The sequence below is a fragment of the Narcine bancroftii genome, chromosome 7 (assembly GCF_036971445.1).
Source record: "Narcine bancroftii isolate sNarBan1 chromosome 7, sNarBan1.hap1, whole genome shotgun sequence".
Taxonomy (NCBI): Eukaryota; Metazoa; Chordata; class Chondrichthyes; order Torpediniformes; family Narcinidae; genus Narcine; species Narcine bancroftii.
Window position 1 is genome coordinate 162,475,034 of NC_091475.1, and position 16,793 is coordinate 162,491,826.

The 16,793-nt window shown below is 46.4% G+C and overlaps 1 protein-coding gene and 1 long non-coding RNA gene across 5 annotated transcripts in view; one reads left to right on the forward strand and one right to left on the reverse strand.

Moving 5' to 3' along the window:
- The window catches only part of LOC138739303 (uncharacterized), a 29,582-nt gene extending 17,606 nt beyond the window's left edge, over positions 1 to 11,976 (reverse strand). The window contains exon 1 of the long non-coding RNA XR_011342154.1: positions 11,686 to 11,976. This is a non-coding gene — a long non-coding RNA (uncharacterized lncRNA). The remainder of the gene's footprint in view (positions 1 to 11,685) is intronic.
- Positions 11,098 to 16,793, forward strand: part of LOC138739301 (interleukin-1 receptor type 1-like) — a 54,526-nt gene continuing 48,830 nt past the window's right edge. For 2 of the 4 annotated variants that reach the window (XM_069891085.1, XM_069891084.1), the window contains exon 1: positions 11,103 to 11,516. The gene's annotated coding sequence lies outside the window, so the exon portion shown is untranslated. Of the gene's footprint in view, positions 11,517 to 16,793 lie in introns of all 4 variants that reach the window. The other 2 variants (XM_069891088.1, XM_069891087.1) reach the window with 2 other exon arrangements.

A 16,793-nucleotide genomic window follows, 5' to 3' on the forward strand; every position in this document is an offset into this window, starting at 1 on the left:
TACGATATTCACAACGGCAAATTAAACCACCCAAAACATTTAATTTGTAAAAACTTTTAATTCACTTCACCCTGCTGAACTTGTTTTAAAACAAGGGGTGAATGTGGCGAACCTCTGTACATATGTTTGGATGTGCTGAATATAGGTTTGGATGTGCTTGACACACCCCTTGTTGACTATGCCTGAGCGGCCTCCTACTGACCCCTGAATAAAGATGACTGTCCTCCGTCCAGGACAGTCAACCACCATGGGTGGACATCCATTCCATTGTGAATAAAAGCCTATCAGTTTCTCTACAACTTCTAGTCTTTGAAGTTACTGATGGTGCATCAGATGTAATCTAGGTAACATTCAATATTCAGTCCTTACAATAATTTGTCCATGACAGCTTGAAACATTGCTGGGCTGATGATATTTCATACGGTATCGTGGTACAAGGGAGCAACCGCAGGTGAGTGTTGATAGAAACAAGCTTCCTTGATTCGGGATCCAATTCAACTTGTTGATATGCTTGTGATAAGTCTAGTTTGGTGAGCGTGGAGTGAAGTGAATGGACCAATGAGAATGTTTCTGCTATTGGAGAAATAACCACAGCTCTGATAACTGTTATTACAATAAGGCAAAGTGTTATATGTGTAACAATGTGGGACACATCAAGTCAAAGTGTCCAAGACCAAAAGAAAGAGGATGACAGGAGGAAGAAAAAACAGAAATTTAAGTTTAAAAAGCAATCTTCCAAAGTTTAAAAACATCATGAAAATGATGGAAGTTCTAGCAGTGAGCCAGAGAACAAAAGTGACTCCGAGGAGAATGGGGCATTAGCATTAATGTACATCGTAGTGTATTTGATCTCAGGTCAGAAATCCTGGTTTGTATTAAAGTTAACAACAAACCTAACCAGATAGAACTTGATACAGGGGCCGCTGTGTCATTAATGCCGAAAGATCTGAAAGACAAACTACTGCCCAAACTTAAAATGAAACAGTTTAACATTGTGTTAAAGATGGTTACAGGAGAGAAAGTTAAAGTGCTAGGGAAATGTGAAGTGGATATTGAGTGCACAAGGGACAGACAAAGAAAGGACTACCTCTCTACATAGTAGATACAAATGGACCCGGTTTGTTTGGAAAAAATTGGTGCGGTGAAGAATCTAGCTTATTACATGACGTCACATGGACATGCGCGTTCCCAGAACACATACTGCTAACACAGGAGGTCAGGATTGAATTTGGGTACCTGGAGCTGAAAGCCACTAATTACTGCACCAAATCACCATCTTTATGATCGTAATAAGTCCTATGAACTCAAATTGATTATAAAATTAAAAAGAAATTTGATGACTATGTGGTCAAATTGATGTATTCATTTGAGGGCATCAAAATAAATAAGGTGCTTTTTGCTGGCAGACGGTTGGTATCTCTTACCCACAATCAGTGTTACTCACCCTGCAGAGTCACTCTTCCCGATATCTTTCATTTTTTCAGCATTTCCTTCAAAATGCTGCATGACTCATTCGTGGCAAGAGCAATGTCATTTCAAGTAAGTGTACAGAATGTGTATTGAATATGTACACAAACCATCAATGTTATCAGACATTTACCGTTTAACCTGGGCACCTTTCCCATCCCTGTTAGTACACATCCAGTTTTCCCCCAGTTCACAGATATCTTGTAATGAGGTTCTCAAATGAAGTAGGAGTTGCCTTTTTCTGATATGAATGTTTGTTACTTTGTTGAGAAATATTGGACTATGTTGATGCAGATCAGCCTAATAACCTTAATTATGCAATTGCCATTTATATTTATTCCCTTCGTTAATCATAATAATAGAATTGGGAATTAATAATATATGATGTTAATATTATTCCTTCTTGTAGTGGTTTTCCTTTTCGCCCACATGACAACAAGACTTGACACAGAATTAGTGTCAAACATCATTCGATCAAACCAGTCTTCATTTGTCCTTACTCATTTTGTATGGAGTATCTCCAAAACCTTGCACGTGCCCTGAATTTACATAAAACATGACAGTACAGTTGAAGCCCTTCAGGCCACAATGTTGTGCTGACTTATGTAAAACTACTCCACAACATCTAATCCCTGCATACCTCATGTTTAACCCTCTACATTTTTGCATCCATGTGTATATGTAAGAGATTTTTGTAGCCTTTTATCTCTTGGTAACTTGTTTGCCTTAATCTCCCCTTACATCTCTCCTCATAACCAAACTATGGCATCAATAGCCAAAAATTAAAAAAAAGTTTGAAGTGATTGGGTTAAAATCTATTTTTCTAATATCTGCCTATTTGCTTCACAAACATCTTAAAGTTAATAGTAATGGAAAAGAGCTGGTTCATATCAGAGCAGGGACCATAGTTATTGGCATTAACAATCCCATGAGATCTTTAATGAGACTTGTATAGTTTTTTAAAAAAAACCTTGGCTCCAAATGTAACTTGCATGCTTATCAGTTCCCAGGACTCAATTGACCTATGGTAATGAAGATGAGTTTAAGCTGTAATTTAGCTGGGAATTAAATACATTTATTGTAACTGGTTCCTCAGTTCAGTTTGACAAATGTTTGACAGAGTATCGTTGTATGGGTTAACCATCTTTGAACCTTGGGTGGCTTTCAAACTGATGAGATGAAGGTATGAAATATCTTTGGATACTTTGACAGCACAGTGAAAGGGGAAGTTCATCCCCACACTTCTGACAAAGTTATGTGGTGAGATGAGCATGTGCACAAGAGGGATAAGTTTGCAGGAAGCATTATGCACATTAAAAAGTTTCCAGTCAGTGTCTCAGCTTTTTTGTCATCTTAGAGGCCTCCCTGAACTGAAATACTTGAATTGGATTTTAAATGCCATCTACACACTCTTTGTCAAAGATCAACAAGGGGGTTGACCTTTAAGAAATTAATTATAGGATTGTTTATGAGGGTAGGTGACATGGAGCTGCTTTTTATTTGGACTGTGGCCAAAGACAAAATTTTACCCGTCATGAAGCCATGGAGTTGTACAGTAAAGAAACAACCTCTTTGGTAAGATTTGTCTCTTCTCACCATGACGGCTATCTACACTAACACCATTTGTTTCCATTAAGCCTATAAGCTTCTCCTTATTTCTGATCCAATCACCTATCCAAATGCCTTTTAAATGTGGTAATTGTATCTACCTTTACTTCCTCTGGCAGCATATTCCAGATGATCACCATCCACTGTATGAGAAACTTGCCCTTCAGATCTCCTTGGAATTTATCCCTCTTATTTTTAATTTTTACCCTCTAATTTTAGAATCCCCTCCACTCTAGGAAAATGACTCTGATTTTGTACCCTAGCAAAGCTCCACATTATTTCTATAAAGCTCTTCTATGAGGTCACCCCTCAGTCTCTCAAGTTCGAATGAGAATAAACCCCATCTCTCCTTATACCTACAGCCTTTCATTCCAGGCAACATCTGGGTGAATCTCTTCTGCACTTTGCTACATTGGTGACCACGACATGGAAATTTTTTCTTCACTCCATGTTATGGCTCTGAAACTCCCAACGTTTTGGACTTCACAACCATGTGTGTGGTTTGACCAAGGAGAAGCCCAATTCCAGTTGTGCAGATAACATCTGATTCCATGCGATGCTACTATGTAGTAAATGCCCTGGATCAAGAGGTGGCATGCCGAGTTTCCAATTTTTTGTAGCATCCTCCGGAGGAGGGCAAGTATATGGCGCTCAAGAGTCTCCGCATCCATACCTTGGCCTCTCATGACGTGACTGAGCGCCCTTTTTTTCTTCACTTGGATGACTTAGGAACAGGACCCCTTCTAGGCTCATGAATGAAATGCTGGCACTAGCAGAAGGGCATAGGCCCTGCCTCATGTTCGAGCAGGCTTTCTTGGAACAGTTGCCAGAAAATATCCATGTGCTGCTGGTCGATGAGGATTTCAGTGATCCACGGAGAGTCGTAGCCCATGCTGACATTCTATGGTGGGCTAAGCAAGAAAGTGGGGCATTCGTAGGACAGGTCACCAGATCCCAGTCACAGCAGCAGGACCGTGCAACTCCAACATTAGACTGGCAGCAGGGTCGATCAAAACCATTGTCAGACTGCCAGTCGGCCAGGAGACAATGGGACTAAGGTAGCACCCATTGGTGTTTCTACCATCAACGATGGGGAGCAGAAGCTCAAAGCTGTCGACCTCTCTGTGAGTTTCAGGGAAAATACTGGGGCCAGCCATTGCAAATGGCTGTGGCGGTTGGCCATCGAGACAGCCTTTTGTATGTCTGAGAGAGACATTCCAGCCAGCATTTCTTGGTGGATATAGGGACTGAGATCAGTGTGCTTCCCTCTACAGGGCATGCCACATGTAACAGAAAACCTGGGCCATCATTGAAAACTACAAACTGCAGTACTATCCAGACATTTGGCACGCGTAAAATCCTGCTTCAGTTCGGCAATACTAAGTTCACGTGGACGTTCACATTGTTCGTGGTCACACACTGCCACTGGAAGCTGATTTTCTCAGAGCACATGGGCTGCTGGTTGATCTAGAGAGACAAAGGCTCATTCATACTTTCCAGACCTTCGCCCTAGGTGAGGCCAAGCTGCCAGCTCTGTATTTGGACTCTGTTACTCTTTTGCCAGGTTGTTGGCAGAATTCCCCACCATAATTATGCCACAATTCGGTGATGTCGAAACATGGGGTGCAGCACCACATACCAACCGAAGGGCCACCACTGCATGCCCAAGCTCGCAGGCTCCCTCCAGACAAACTTCGTTTGGCCAAAGAGGAGTTTGAAAGGATGGAGGACAATGGGTATTGTACAATGGTCCAATAGCTCCTGGGCCTCTACACTCCACATGGTATCCAAGGCCGCAGGCAAATAGAGACCCTGCAGTGATTACCGCAGGTTGAACGAGGTTACTGCACCGGATTGCGACCTGGTACCGCATTTACAGGACTTTGTGTCCCACCTGCAGGGATCCCGCATCTTTTCCAAGGTGGACCTGCTCCGGGGGTATCATGAGATCCCAGTCCACCCAGATGACATTCCAAAAACAGTTATTATTACTCCCTTCAGCCTTTTTGAATTGAGAAGGATGCCTTTTGGGCTCAAGAATGTTGCGCAGTTTCCAATGTTTAATGGACAGAGTCTCTACTTTACCTTCATATATCTAGATGACATACTTATCGCTAGCTGCAGTTGTCAGAATCATCTGTCTCACCTGGGCAAGCCTTTCACTCGTTTGAATGAGTCTGGGCTGACCAAGTGTCAATTTGGGTTAGCGGCTATTGACTTTCTGGGCTATAGAATTGACAAACAGGGAGTAAAGCAACTACTGGCAAAGGTTGAGGTGATCTGGGCATTAGCTAAGCCCAGCAAAGTTAAAAGCCTCCAGAAGTTCATTGGAATGGTGAACTTTGATCGCTGGTTTCTGCCATCAGTGGTTTGCATCATGCGCCCCCTCTTCGCCCTGGTGTCAGGCAAGGCAAGAGATGTCACTTGGGATGAAGAATTAGCAGCAGCTTTAGAGAACGCCGAGCCCAAGAATGGATGTCCTGACAGTGGATGCGTCCAGTACAGCAGAAGGAGGGATGCTTGTACATCGATGGGCATTGGAAACCATTGGTTTTCTTTAGCAAGAATCGAAACCATCAGTGCTTTTGATGGAGAGTTGTTGGCACTGTACCTAGCAATCAGATATTTCAGGTACTTTCTAGAAGGCAGGCATTTCACGGCTTTTACAGACTACAAGTGCTTATATTTGCCTTCACTAAGGTACCAGATTCATGGTCGGCTCGTCAACAGAGACATTTATCGTATATTTCTGAGTTCACGATGGCCATCATACACATATCGGGAAAGTCCAATGTAGTGACAGATGCGCTGTCTCGCCTGGCCATACAATCCGTGCAGACCTTAGCTCAAGGGCGGACAATGTTGTGCTCACAAAAGCGCAACAGGCAGATGAAGAGATTCTGCGTTACGAAATAGGAGACTCAAACCTGACGCTGGAGGAAATGCCAGTAGGCCCAGGGGAGCTCAAACTCCAGTGTGATGTATATACAGGTCATCCTCGCCCAATCATTCCGGTGGCCTGGAGGCAGCAGGTATTTGATGTGGTACCTGGGTTGGCACATTCATCGATCAGAATGACTCTCCTGGTAGCCAACATATTTGTGTGGCATGGCCTTCAAAAACAGGTCAGCAATTGGGTGAAGACATGCACTCGTTGCCAGCAACACATGAAAGCCCCACCACAATCTTTTGAGCCGACGTATCGGTGGTTTGAGCACATACATGTGGACATTGTAGGCCCCTTGCCAGTGTCCATGTTGTTCCTGTTTTCGTCTCACTATAATGGATCGGGCCACATGGTGGCTGGAGGTATTTCCACTGGCAGACGTGATTAATGACACCTGTGCCAGGGCCCTAATTTCCCCTGGATAGCACATTTCAGTCTGCCAGTACATAGCATGTCTGACGGGGTACCCAATTCAAGCCTGTGATCAGCAATGGCCACCCTGCTTTGAACCAAGTTTCAGCACACAACTGTGTACCACCCACAATCCAATGGACTAGTAGAAAGGTTCCATAGGCATTTGAAATTGGCCCTTATGGTGCATCTGCAGGGACCTAACCGGGTTGACGATTTGCTGTGTGTTCTCCTGGGGATATGAATGGTACCTAGGATTGATATAGGTACCTCATTGGCAGAGCTGGTCTTCTGCTTACCTCTGATGGTTCCAAGAGAATTAGACACATGCAGAAGTTCTAAGCAAGCTCTGCAAGAAGTTCTTTAGTGCCCATACCAACATCTTAATGGGGTCAAGCCAGGTCCTCTATACCCCAGAAACTGCAGGACTACAAGTAGATTTTCGTCCAGAAAGAAGCACACTGAGCACCATTCCAGCATTCACATGAGGGTCTCTTTGAGGTATTAAGGTGCAATGGTTCAACACACCTCGGTGGTAAAGAGGAAGTTTTGCAATTGACCATCTCAAACCTGTCCATCTGGATCTGGATGGACCAGTCATGGTTCAGGCACCTCGGTGGAGAGGAAGGCCGCCCAACAAAAATCCGGACAGACTTTGAGCGTCTGCAGTGGGATTGCCGGTTCTGGGGCGGGGAGGGGGTGTGGGTCATGTGGCGACCCACTGAGCAGCAAGCGAGCCAGCTCCTAAAATGGCAAATGTGGTGTGGAAAATGCGGAAAATTGACCTGCATCCAGCACAAGTTTTTATCCGGTCCATGTGACAGAAGCAGCGATGTATCTAAGCCCAGCGGGCAAGCCTGGAGGTGTCGGTCTTGCACTGGACTTCACAGCGTGTACAACTTGTTCACCAACATCGAGAGTAGCTCAGTGATGATGGTGGCATAACGAAGATCCTGAGGCAGTTTACCTTGGTCCCAACAAAGCTTGAAAAACTCATGCAGTTTGGCATGCAGAGTTTTGCCGCCAGCCTTCCAGACTTCTGGGGGGATTCCATCCATACCTGCTGCTTTGCCACTTTTCAGTTGTTCGATTGCCTTATATGTCTCATCCAGGGTGGGAACCTCATCCAGCTCTAGCCTTAGGGGCTGTTGAGGGAGCTGGAGCAGGGCGGAATCTTGGACTGAGCGGTTGGCACTGAAAAGAGATTGGAAGTGTTCTGACCATCGGTTGAGGATGGAGATCTTGTCGCTGAGGAGGACTTTGCCATCTGAGCTGCGCAGCGGGCTTTGGACTTGGGGTGAGGGGCCGTACACAGCCCTTAGAGCCTCGTAGAAACCCCTGAAGTCGCCAATGTCCGCGCTGAGCTGGGTTCGTTTGGCGAGGCTAGTCCACCACTCATTTTGGATCTCCCGGAGTTTGCGCTGAAGATGGCTGCATGCGCGACGGAAGGCTTGTTTCTTCTCTGGACAGGACGGCTTTGTAGGGTGAGCCTGGTGGGCAGCTCGCTTCTTTGCCAGCAGCTCCTGGATTTCCTGGCTGTTTTCGTCAAACCAGTCCTTGTTTTTCCTGGAGGAGAAGCCCAGTACCTCTTCAGTGGATTGCAGTATGGTAGTCTTCAACTGATCCCAGAGGGTTTCAGGGGACGGGTCCGTGAGGCGGGTTGCATCGTCGAGCTTTGCTTTGAGGTTTGCCTGGAAGTTTCCTCTCGCTTCGTCTGACTGCAGGTTTCCAACATTGAACCTCTTTCTGGGGGCTTTATTGTTCCTGGGCTTTGGTTTGAAGTGAAGGTTGAGCTTGCAGCGAACCAGCCGGTGGTCAGTGTGGCATTCCGCGCTAGGCATGACCCTGGTGTGGAGCACATCTTGTTTGTCACTTTCTCGCACCAGGATGTAGTCCAGGAGGTGCCAGTGCTTGGATCGGGGATGCATCCAGGTGGTCTTAAGGCTGTCCCTCTGCTGAAAAAGGGTGTTTGTAATGACAAGCCGCTGTTCTGCGCAGAGCTCCAACAGGAGGCGCCCATTGTCGTTGCACTTGCCGACGCCATGCTTGCCCAGGATTCCTGGCCAGGTTTCTGAGTCTTTGCCGACACGAGCGTTGAAGTCGCCCAGGATGACAACCTTGTCGGCTGTAGGGGTGCGTTGGATGAGGTTGCGCAGGTCGGTGTAGAACTTGTCCTTTTCTGCTGGTTCCGCCTGGAGGGTTGGAGCATAGACACTGATGAGGGTGATGTGACGCTTGTTTTGAAGGGGGAGTCGCATGGACATGATTCGGTCCGAGAGGCCTGTCGGAAGGTTTTCGAGTTTGGAGGCAATGAAGCTCTTGACCATGAAGCCTACACCAGATAGGCGTCGTTCATCCGAAGGCTTGCCAGACCAGTAGAGTGTGTAGCCCGCGCCGCGTTCTTGGAGGCTGCCTACATCTGCCAGGCGGACTTCACTGAGAGCGGCTATGTCGATGTCAAGTCTGAGGAGTTCATGTGCAATGAGGGCAGACCGACGTTCAGGTCGGTGGCTGTCAGCCTTGTCTAGCATGGTTCTGATGTTCCAGCATGCTAGCTTGAGTTTGTGAGCATCTTTTGAGGGGGAAGGCGTGGAGGGAGAGGATGTGGAGGGGGAGGACGTGGAGGGGGAGGACGTGGAGGGGGAGGACGTGGAGGGGGAGGACGTGGAGGGGGAGGACGTGGAGGGGGAGGACGTGGAGGGGGAGGACGTGGAGGGGGAGGACGTGGAGGGGGAGGACGTGGAGGGGGAGGACGTGGAGGGGGAGGACGTGGAGGGGGAGGACGTGGAGGGGGAGGACGTGGAGGGGGAGGACGTGGAGGGGGAGGACGTGGACCTGTCCTCGGGCCTGCGCAAAGGAGCTTTTAGGTGGAGTGCAGTGCGCGCAGTACTGGCCCCACCCTTTACACCCATGGTTCGTGTGCCGTGGCCAAGCAAGCTGGGACGTGGCAGCGAGGTCCTTGGGTCGTAGGTTTTATATCGGAGTGGCCTTCTCCTATGCAGGTTTCTTACCCGGGCTGGAGGGGCCTGCCTCCCCTCCTAGGTCGGTCCATACTGCCCGGACCGGGGCCGAGGCCGCCGCAGCTCACCCTGTGCCTGGACTGGGGCCGCCGCCTCCCACTCTCTGCCCGGATCGGGGCCTCCCCCTGCCCCACTCGACCGAGGCCGGGGCCGCCGTCTCCCCCTTGCTCCTGCCCGGATCGAGGCCGCCGCCGTCTACCCTTCGCCCGGACCGGGGCCGGGGCCGATGCTGCTCTCCCTGTGCCTGGACTGGGGCCGCCGCCTCCCACTCCCTGTCCGGACCGGGGCCTCCGCCTGTCTCACTCGACCGAGGCTGGGGCCGCCGTCTCCCCCTTGCTCCTGCCCGTATCGGGGCCGCCGCCGTCTACCCTTCGCCCGGAGTAGCTCAGTATAGTTCACGAAACGGGTCACATTAATCATTTGTTTGAAATGAGTTTCCCAGAACCTTTTTACCACGTTTTGTCAGTATGACATTTCTCTTTGGCTTGGCTTCGCTGACGAAGATTTATGGAGGGGGTAAAAAGTCCACGTCAGCTGCAGGCTCGTTTGTGGCTGACAAGTCCGATGCGGGACAGGCAGACACGATTGCAGCGGTTGCAGGGGAAAATTGGTTGGTTGGGGTTGGGTGTTGGGTTTTTCCTCCTTTGCCTTTTGTCAGTGAGGTAGGCTCTGCGGTCTTCTTCAAAGGAGGTTGCTGCCTGCCAAACTGTGAGGCGCCAAGATGCACGGTTTGAGGCGTTATCAGCCCACTGGCGGTGGTCAATGTGGCAGGCACCAAGAGATTTCTTTAGGCAGTCCTTGTACCTTTTCTTTGGTGCACCTCTGTCACGGTGGCCAGTGGAGAGCTCGCCATATAACACGATCTTGGGAAGGCGATGGTCCTCCATTCTGGAGACGTGACCCATCCAGCGCAGCTGGATCTTCAGCAGCGTGGACTCGATGCTGTCGACCTCTGCCATCTCGAGTACTTCGACGTTAGGGATGTAAGCGCTCCAATGGATGTTGAGGATGGAGCGGAGACAACGCTGGTGGAAGCGTTCTAGGAGCCGTAGGTGGTGCCGGTAGAGGACCCATGATTCGGAGCCGAACAGGAGTGTGGGTATGACAACGGCTCTGTATACGCTTATCTTTGTGAGGTTTTTCAGTTGGTTGTTTTTCCAGACTCTTTTGTGTAGTCTTCCAAAGGCGCTATTTGCCTTGGCGAGTCTGTTGTCTATCTCATTGTCGATCCTTGCATCTGATGAAATGGTGCAGCCGAGATAGGTAAACTGGTTGACCGTTTTGAGTTTTTACATTTATAAAAGTTTCTTGGTACTGCATAATTATTTCTGTCTTAATAAGCTCTAACTGTCCATCTCGATCACCAAGCCTGAGATCATTAGTGAAATTTGAGAAAGACCTAATTATTTTCGAGTAATTGCCTCATTAGTGTGTAATGAAGGTCTTTCCCAGCAGTTAAACTGCCGTTTCACACCCTTGCGTGGTTTCCATCCCATATGCAACCTTTTTTAAAAAAAAAACTATACGACTGTGGATTTCGCCCTGAGTTTATCAGATTGGGGGGGGGGATGCAAACGGAAACAAAAAGTTGCGTGCAACTCAGTTCTTGAATTGGAGAAGGCGCATTGAGCAGGAGGGGGAATCCCTTTGGGGATCAGGCTGTTGCAGGAGGGAGAATCCCTTTGGGGATCAGGCTGTTGCAGGAGGGAGAATCCCTTTGGGGATCAGGCTGTTGCAGGAGGGGGAATCCCTTTGGGGATCAGGCTGTTGCAGGAGGGAGAATCCCTTTGGGGATCAGGCTGTTGCAGGAGGGGGAATCCCTTTGGGGATCAGGCTGTTGAATGAAGGCGAGCAGACTTGGTGCAGAGAGTTCGCAGCCCGAACGGACCGAGTCGGGATCCTGGCTCGGCCGGCAGCAGCTTCCAGCCTGGAAAAGGGGAGGTGCAGCGGCTGACGTGGTGAGAGAGAGAGAGAGAGAGTTGCGAAATCTCCGTTCATTCAGCAGCGGCGGGACCGTGGCCCGGGGTCCGGCGCTATCGCATCGACGCTGCGGCTGCGGCAAGGTAAGACGCCGGCTTTCTGGGAACGTGGTTTATTTTTGGACCAGGACTGGCAGGCGTTCTTTTAAAAACAAAAGGAACGAAAGTTAAAGGGATGGCAGTTTGGTTTCGCCATTTTTCCCGCTGGAGAACATTTGGCTGGCACGGAGTTGCAGGAGTCCCGGGCACTCACCAGGGTTGGGTTCAGATGGGTCCCCCTTCTCACTGGTCCGTGGCATCGTTGGGTTTGAGCCATAGGTCGAGAGGTGGTCCTAGGTGTTCCGATGCAGCATGTTTCTTCTTTTTAAACCCCACCAGGGGATGCAACCCTGGTTGCAACGTGACGACAAATTGAGTTCAAGAGCTCTGCTGGCTTCCAGTATTTGGACATTGGAGATTTTTCTTTGGCATGCCCTCTGAGGGTTTGATGAAAGCACAGAAGTGGGCCATAGATAATCGAAGAAGTCTCTTCTGCCGTTTATTAAAATCATGGCTAATCTCTGATCTAACTTTGTCTGGGCCTGCTTTTTCCCCATGTATTTTGACACTGACATTGTCAGTTTCACGTTTAGTATTAACAGTTGACAAGAGAGCCAAATTTGTCTTCCTGCAAGTAGAGGAGTTCTTGACATGTCTGAATCTTTTAGTCTGTGTTCGCAGGTCTGACACTACCTGAAGAAGCAAAACTAGTTTTTCAACTTGCTGAGTTCTCCTTCATCATGAAAACATTGATTCTTTAAACTTCTATATTCCATGGAATACAATAATAGTTTCTGTAATCCAACACTGTAATGTGACTTAAAACTCAGACCTCACTGGCAACTTTATTTTGTATGCCTTCCAAGGCCTGCGTATCTTTTCTAATACTTCCACTCTATCCATTCTATATAAATCCAAGAATGCTCCAATTGTTCATTATATTCTATCCCATGATCTATATTATCAGGGGTCTCTGCATAATATTTGAGAAAAAAACTAACTGTAAATCAAGGGTGTTTATTAGAATCTAAACGTGGGAAATTCTGTTTCTCTGGGATCCAGATTTGGCAAACTATTTTCTACAAATAAATGAAACGTCAGATGGGGAAGAAGCCAAATTCTTGTCTCTTTCCTCGCAATGCACAATATTGTGAATGAATAATCTTATTTATGACATCATGCTGGCCGCAATTTAAAAATTGCATAGCGCGATTCTTCAATTGAAGTTCTGAATATTTGGTTTCTAAAGAAAATAGGGACAAAAACTTGTGAATGAACATTTAAGAAATGCAATTATGTGCATCTTTTGCTCTGCCCATCTGAGTTGGTCAGTAAAGCAAATCATCCAGCTAGTTTAACAATCCCCAAATCCCCACAGCAGTCAAGCAAATTATAGAAGACTTTGATTAATAATTTTAATTATTTATCATTTACAAATTTTCTTCTTGCATTCCTCCCAGTTATAGTCCAAAATCATGGAACTTGAGTTGTGAATGTTTGGAATTCAGGAGTTTAGTTAATGACAATGTTTAGGGTTGTGCTTGATAGATTTTATTTTACATTCTTGCAAGCCCAGAGGACCCCAGAACCCAGCAGCAATAGAAATTCACCAAGACAATGGTTACTTGAACAAAAATAGCTTTTAATTTTCTTTAAACATAATAACAGAATCAATCTTTAACTTATTACTATTAACTTAACCCCCTTCTAATTCTAAGCACACGTGTATGTAATGTGCACGTGTTCAGAAAGGTTCTCTGTCTCACTTCTCCAAGTTCACTGGTATCAGGCAATTCTTATACTGTGCATAGAATTTAACATTTATGAATCTTCACCAGGCTCTGGTGCTTGAAAGGTAAATGATTACTCCTCAGGAAGATTCTTGATGGTTTCAGAGAGAGATTTGTTGCTCGTTGGACGCACATGAACTGATTTTCTCCAACCAGTCACTTCAGTGTCTTGCCGAAGAAACTTGCCCCATGATGGGTTTTTGAGATGATAACCTCTTCTTCCAGGTCACCACAGAGTTCCTCCTGTTTCCAGTATTGAAGAAGAAACACTCTAGTCAGCCATTTCCACTTGTAAGAACTACAAGGATTTTCAACAGGCTGAACTCAGAACTCACAACCCGGCTTCAAAATGGGGTCTTTCAACAAGCCTTTCAGCTTGCCATGTTCCAGCCTCAATTGCAGAACTGACCCCTCCCCCTCTCCCCCCTCCTTGTGAAAACCAGAACCTCTCCCAAGGTCCAAACCCAAACCTTGAAAGATCACTTGCGCCCGGAATTTTCGAATTGCACCTGCTTTTGAAATTCTTTCCCAAAGCAGTTCTATTGTCTTCGCAAAATCACTAGTGCATGAACGTCTGGCTGCAGCAAAGCTCTTCCATTTTACAACACATTTTTTTTTAAAAGGTTTGCTTCCTGAAAAAAAAATTGAAATTATGAAGAACAACTGATCATTTCAGATTTCCTGTATCATGTAGGAAATTAGAGATGCATTCAATTTAATTTGTATTGAATTTATTAGCAGGTTTAATCACATTATGACGCTGACACATTGCGTTAGTTCAAATGACCTAAAAATGTTTTGCCGCTGATTTTGTTTTTACTCGGCATCTGGTGTCTCTCATATGTCCAACAATAGTCAGCCAGCATTGATGGATTCCAATTGCCCTGTGTTACTTGTGGATTGTGGAGAAACACGTGGCCTTCCTGGCTGTCTGGAATATTGTGGATTGTGGGTGGTCATGGCCACTCATCAATTCACACCTTGCTGTTGGCTTGTTTAAATTAGCTAGGGTCATTATTGGCTAGGCGTCCAGATCAAAATTGTATAAATCATCGATCCATAGCACATTTCTTTCTCTCTGCCTCGTGGTCCAAGTCCCGGCCATCACTCCATGCCAGGTTGCTGGAAGTTTTGTGGGTAAGGTGTGCACTATGCTTAAGCTGTGCTGTAGTACTGCAAAAGATCAATGCTTGCAGAAAGCCTCCACCACTGTTGAAACAGGGAAGTGACAGTGTGCAACTCCATGTCTTGTTAAAAGTGTATATTACTTAATACTGAGCTGCACCCTGAGGTACAGGAATTGGGTGTGTTGTTGAAATCCCTGTTTGTGAGTGTGTAGAACAAAGGTGGCCACTGTTATTAGAGACCAACATTGGTCCCATTGTCAATATAATTGTTCAGGAATATAATAACTGAGTATGGTTTGACGTTCTCCCGATTTGTCTCCTGTGTGTTCATTAAAGATACCTGTGATTGTGACACATGTCCAGACTTGTCTCTTGATGAACCCACTGAACCTGATACTCTTCCAATCATGACGATTGGCATTGCAAATCTTCTCCATGCTTCTGTACATGTACACACTCACACAGGCACCATCTCTGGTGTGGGAGGACCAGAGGAGAGGCTGGTCAAGGTTTGAGTGGGCAGCACACAGGAAGCTCCACCCTCATGGGGCTTCTCCTAGCAATGCTCTCTCCATAGAGCATGTCTCTGTGAGTCACCGGCAGGGTAATATCACCCACTTCCCCATAGCCCTGAAACCTTGAGTGGGTATTCTCCACTCCATGTACTCCAATCCCCTCAGGAGGATAATGGCTGCCTGGACATTTTTCCCGGTCGCTAGCCCCATGAAGGGCAAGACCACCCCTCCAAGGTTGGATGTGCCTTGGTGACTAAATAGCCTGCCAAGGCACCATTCACCTTTATGCTTTCTGGAAAGTGGTGCTCGTAGGCACCCCCATAGATACCCACGATCAGTGCCCACACCCTTACAACCAATGGTGTCCCACTGCAGCTGACCATCTAGGAGGGCAGGGAACCTGGCCAGACCACAGTCATCACCCATTCCCATAGGGTGGTGCCATCGTCAACCCCATCTGGCGGCGCCTTCAAGGCGTTGCCAATTGTCTTTTTCAGAAAAACCACCCAGGTCACTCGCTTCCCAATGAGAGAGGTGGATATTGGGTCCCCCCTCGTCCCACAGCTGTGGCAGTGGCATGGCTATGTGTTCCCCCTATACTGGTGGTATAGGTCCTCTAGCCCAGTTAGCTCCTTGGCAGAGCAGTGCCGGATCTCCATTATCTCACAATGACCACATATGTGTCTACCCGAGGTCCCCCCCATTTTTGGCTACCTTCCCGTTTTGGAGGGCCGACCGGGTGCCCTCGTTTCAGACCTGAGTCTTTCTTCAAGGAAATTTTGCTGTACAAGCCCTGCCCTGGTTTAACTTATGAAAAATTAACACTTTGGAATTGCCCAAGTTAAATTTCATAATGCGGTCTTGACAAAAGACCTCTTCGAGCAGATTATCTTTTGGTCTGCTGAACATTCTCCTATGGAAAACAAATAGTGACTGACAATTAGTAATAAAATAGTGGGTCAAATGTTAAATGTTTACTGTCTCAAGCTCACACAATGTACAGATTGTGAAGCCAAAACAAACAAGAACTTCCTTTTCTCCTCCTGCACAGAATTGTCCCTTTGCCCAGATATCAACCATGTGGTCACTGTTTGGGCTTGTTCAGGCACATGGGGGAAGGTTGTGTATCATAGGACTCGGTTTCCTTATGATCATCACTGTCCATCCCTTCACACCTATCCCCCAACCACGTGTTGATCCCCTTCCCCCCCTGCTTGACGTTGACTCAGACTTTGCCTTGGTTAAGCTGCCAGCCAGACCAGCGAGCTGCTTGCATTTGCTGCATTTCAATCAGCTTGGAAGCTGCCTCCATGAGTTTCATTTCTTTTTAAAATATTTTTATTTACAATAAAAAAAATTGAATAATATTGTGAAAAAAGTTAAAATATGTACAAATTAAGAAACAATCACGAAGATGCAATAAAATGTAACAAAAGAAATGAAAAAGAAAATAATTTCTAAACCCCTTCCCCGAGAAAGGTTGAAGATTAACCATCAAAATTCAAGTGGCACAGTCTTGGATAGGGACAGCACAATGACGTACTGTAATTCCATCAACTCTTAAGGTTATGTTAGTAGTCCATGAATGAGTCTCGTATCGTTTGAAATTTTAATATTTGAATTAATGATTGCATATCTAACTTCTTCCAGATTTAAACAAGACATAATATCCCTTGGCCACTGTGCAGGCATTTGTGGAGTACTATCTTTCAATTTTTTCAAAGCTATTGCATTCACACAGCAATTGACCTTTCACTATTTAATTTACCCGAACACGGCCTGGCCATTGAATTCCCTGCTCGAAATGACTCTTATTTTGCATTCATTTTCTTCAATGTACTGGTAGTAACAAGCTTTTTGTTAAAGTTTCTTACATTATAATTTTCTAAA